We start from the raw sequence: 5,019 nt of genomic DNA, 5'->3' as shown, positions 1-5,019 counted from the left end.
TCTGACTCCTTAAAAGCTTCTGGTAACTGAAGGAAAAAATGCATCTGTAATATGTCCCCTGCCATTACAAATACATTCATTAAAATACAAACAGCTTGACAATACTAAGTGAGCATTAAGCACGTGCGTGCAAGTGCCAGCCTGCTCTTTCACACACACACATATATGCACATACAGCAGCTTGAATGTGGCAACTTTTAAACAGCACATTATGTTTAAGACTTTACAGTTATCAACAGAACCAGGGAATATATCTATCAAACTATCAAAATGCCATTTTCAATTGTGATGATCCCTTTAATGTCTTCGATGTTTTCTAAGTACCCTTTAATCCCACATGCACGGTGCCACCTGTGCTGTCCCCTGAGAACAGCAGCTGCTTCCACTCTACTGAACTGTATGTGGACAGAAGGGAGGCCAGATTTCCTGGGGGTCCTTGTGATGACCCTGCCCAATTTCCGCCCGCAGATCTCCTCCCAGATCGTGGGAGTTTGTAGAATAATATTAATTCATACGGGTTAGTGCCACCCGAATCTTTCCCAAATCTACTCTGGGAGAAGTCCCCACAAAGATCAAGGCCTTTGTCAGAGAGGTTACTGACACAGAAGGAAGTTCCCTTTGAAAGGAGAATAAAAGACATCCCTTTCAACACTGTCTGCGGCAGCTTTGCCAAGACACCGCACAAAGTCCAGATCACCTCACCTCTTCTGGAGTGCCTATGCTACCACAGGCCTTGGCTATTTAACCCAATAGACTTAGAGAGGGCAGCTGATCACCACCATTTCGGGATGACATACACAGAGGGCTTTTCTGGCTCTGCCACCCTAGTGTGATGCTGTCTCTTTGTAGCCATCAAATAGTAAGTTGCCTCAAAGGGAACCATTGTGCAAAAGTGTGAAAGGACTGGCTGTTAAAATAATAACCTGGCAGACACGACCACCATGAGGGCAACGGCTTTGCCTACAGTCGGGCAGTTAGGAAAAGGATTCCTCTGTGGGTTCAGACTCCCCGGCACTGAGAATTACTGTCTGTCCTGGAAAATTCACCATGAGAGAAGACCAGCAAGCTCCTATCTTTGGGCCCGGAGAGCCCCTGGCACTTTCGTTGGAAAAACAGGGACCCTATTGTGGGGAGCAGAATGACTGGACACCACCAGCCCAGTTCCAGTGAGTAGGAGTATACATACCACACAGGGAAAGGAAAGTCCCCTGTCCATTAGAAAGGTTGGATCTGACAACAAGGAAGGAAGGGGCTGTCAGGAAGGGTGAGTGTGTTTCCCAGTGCTGACTAAGGTGGGGGCAACACCTCCTGTGCATTATATTCATTTTGCTGCTGAGAAACCGACATCCAAACAGTTCACACCACAGTACGTCAGTGGCGATGCCAAGACTCATGTTTGATCTCAGAATGCCATGTCCATTTTTCCATGTGATTTTCCCATTTTAAATCTATTTATACTTCAGTCTACATGGCCACATGTTTATAGAATCCTTCTGAGGGCGTGAATTAATGAAAACCTAGAAATATGGAGGATGTTTTCCTGTGGAATCACTGGCTATCTGTGGGAAGAAGAGATATTCTCCAACACTTTCTTTTTTCTCAGACAGGGTCTTGCTTTGCCACTTAGACCGGAGTGCAGTGACATGGTCATAGCTCGCTGCAGCCTCAAACTCCTGGACTCAAGCGATTCTCCTGCCCTAGCCTCCCGAGCAGCTAGGACTACACCATGTCCAGGTAATTTTTGTATATTTTTTCTTTCCAGAGACAGAGTCTCACTACATTACTCCTGGCCTCAAGTGATCCTCCTGCCTTAGCCTCCCACAGTGCTGAGATTACAGGCATGAGCCATTACACCCAGTCTCATCACCATATTTCCAAACTTAGGACCAACTCTTGAAAAACTGATAATACCCCTTATTTGATCTTAGTGTTCTTACATGCTGAATGAATTGCATTTAGCAGCAAAATGTCTTAAACAATGGTTTCACGGGAGGATGTTGAAATAAATGGAACAAACACAGAAGGCCTAGAAGGAAAGCCTCTCCGTATTGGCCAAGGAATGACCTGATCTCCAGGTTACATAAAGCAAAATGCTTAGAACTAAGCCAGAGACATTGGGACAGTTAGCCTTTCCTACTGCCTTCTTCTCTCCTTTGTCTCATGGAGGTTCTTGAAATAAGGAGAGAATGGAGTGGGGACAAAAGGGATAACTGGCTTCATTCTAAGCCCACAATGCAATTCCTGGTGCTACTGTCCTTGGGTTTCACCCCACTCAGGATGTTCCATGATCAGCCTCCCTAAGACAGCAGGAAAATTCCATAAACAGGGAATGGCAGCAATAACTTGCTCTATGTGGATGCCTGGGTCAGCTTGGGTTAGACTAGCTGGTGGATTGCTGACGTAGGCGAATTACTTGGCTCAAACCTTGTATCAAAAATGGCCCTTAGTAATGTATATTGTTCTCCTAAGGGAGTGCCTTAACCACTTTACAAGAGATTTGTGTAAATTGAGCAAGCTATTGGCCTGCTTTTTTAGTAGACTTGACTTTCAGAAAAGAAAGAGCTGATGGTAGAAATTTCTTTTTTAAGCATCTTTTTAAGCATCTTTTAAGCATTTTTTAAGCATCTTTCCTTTCTCAATCTACCCCCAAAAGTCGCTTTTCATAGAATCTCCCTCTCAGTGTCCCAGTAACTCTGCCCAAGGAAGCAGTCTTCCCTGCACCTGACTCCTTGTGGGAACTGTTGTCATTCTTTAATTTGGCAGCCTCTGTTTCTCAGGCTCCCAGGGTTTTACATTTTCTTGTAGCAGAGCTTTTTACTTCACTTCCTGCTCTTTCTCCTGCTCTCCCCTTAGAAACCCAGTGGAAGGATTTTATTTTTATTGTTATATCTATGGTCTCCATTCCAAGATTTTATTCTCCTGGTAAGAGCCTGAGATAAAAATACTTGTGAGCACACCGGGAATGTCCAGGAAAGGGGAATTGCATTAAATAATAAACCCCAAACTGGTGGGAAGGATTTTGCACTCTCTACTCCTGAGACAAGGAATTCTGGGGAATGTTTTCTCCTTTTGCTACCTTTGTCCAATCTCCATTTCTGGATACTTACAAAGGTGAGAGCAAGAGTAAACACATTCCAAAAAGCAATTTCATGTGAGTTTTGGTTTTTGTTTGTTTTCACTTTTCTTTAGAAAAACCATGGGGTCTTTTGGTAACTTGAGACCTCAGTAAGGTTAACATGTGAGCCACATCTTTAGGGAGTGTCAACTTTCCAGGGAGGGAGCCTAGACAATGTGATAGGGGAAATCCTAGCGTCTGCTGTTAATGTAAATTTTTGTCCTTCCTTCCTGTAACACAGTCATTAAGCAAGGAGCATCGCCCTTTCCCAGCCCACAGGTAAGAGGACCAAATACCGTAGCCCGTTTCCAAGTTCAGTCCTTTAGCGCCACCTGGTGCTAGCTGCTCTAATCACGCTTTTATCCAATTACCTTTGTAAATTTCTTTTTTAAAGTCCTGGCTCATGCCTGTCATCCCAGAACTTTGGGAGGCCGAGGCAGGTGGATCACGAGGTCAGGAGTTTGAGACCAGTTTGATCAACATGGTGAAACCTCGTCTCTACTAAAAATGACAAAAATTAGCCAGGCATGGTGGCATGCACCCGTAATCCCAGCTACTCAGGAGGCTGAGGCAGGAGAACCACTTGAACCCAGGAGGCAGAGGTTGAAGTGAGCCGAGATCGGGCCACCGCACTCCGCCTGGGCGACAGAGCCAGACCCCGTCTCAAAAAAAAAAGTCCTAACAACACAAATGTTTGATTTTAACACAGTGCCAAGTTCACATATGTAGGCAAAGTACAAATTAAAGGGCAATTTTAGCATTGCCATTTATTCAGTGATCTCAGGACTTTGGCACACAGAAAACATGAGAGCAGTCATAGTTGTTTCTATTGTCATGGCTGATGTTACCAAAAGAATCCGAAAGAGGGGAAGTGAGGAAAATTTATAAGGTTTAAGATATAGTACCTTTTTCAAAATATCAATGAAGTGCCCCTTATGAGGCATAAATAATATTTCCTTGAAAATCTAATAAATATAGTGTTAGTTATTAAAGAGATTCTACCTTGAGTAATTAAACTGCTTGAGGAAAGGTAAGATTTCTCAACTTGAACTTTATCCATAGCTCAAGGTTAACCAGTATGCCAAGTTTGTTTCTTTTCATATTTTCGAATATTCCTATAAGACAGTCAATGCCCATCCTTCCCTAAGAAAACACGAGAAATAATATAACTTTTTTGTTGTTTCATAGTTATCTAGATGCCTTGAAGTTATCATTCTGAAAATAAAAGTAGATAGCCTGAAGGCCTGCACCTATTCGAGATGTATGTGTTTTATGATTATACTTGTTTCTAAAATTCAATGAAGCAAAATGTTTCTAAATTAAAGCCAAACTAAGCTACACAGGAATGAACTTTATAAGTGAATCCATATTTGAAATTCTGACACATAACCAGTCCCAAGAACTCAAGGCCTGAGAGAAATTACTGAAGGCTCTGATCTGAGCTTACTAATGTGAAAATGGGGAAATTTCAAAAAACAGGTTATTGAGTGGTATGTAGCTCCAGATGGAGCAGGAAAACTAAGACGGGAATGGTTAAACAAATACGATTATAATCAAAATCACTTTTGAGCACTTACTATTTGCCCAGCATTGTTTTCCATGTTTGACATGCATCACCTCGTTTAATCTTCACTACTTCATGAGGCTGTTAAGTGTCTGATTCTTTGTTCCAAATTAGCTCATACACAATTAGTAAACAAAAGAGTGATGTTTGCGGCACATCTTGCAGTTCATACTTGATTCTTCCCAGCACATTAATGTTTTAAAATGATCTCACGGCCAGGTGCAGTGGCTCATGCCTGTAATCTCAACACTTTGAGAGGCCGAGGCCGGTGGATCACCTGAGGTCAGGAGTTTGAGATCAGCCTGGCCAACATGGTGAAACACCATCTCTACTAAAAATA

This window comes from Sapajus apella, unplaced genomic scaffold (assembly GCF_009761245.1).
Source record: "Sapajus apella isolate SASKATOON/1434 unplaced genomic scaffold, GSC_monkey_1.0 scaffold54, whole genome shotgun sequence".
Taxonomy (NCBI): domain Eukaryota; kingdom Metazoa; phylum Chordata; class Mammalia; order Primates; family Cebidae; genus Sapajus; species Sapajus apella.
This window is presented reverse-complemented; position numbering follows the sequence as displayed.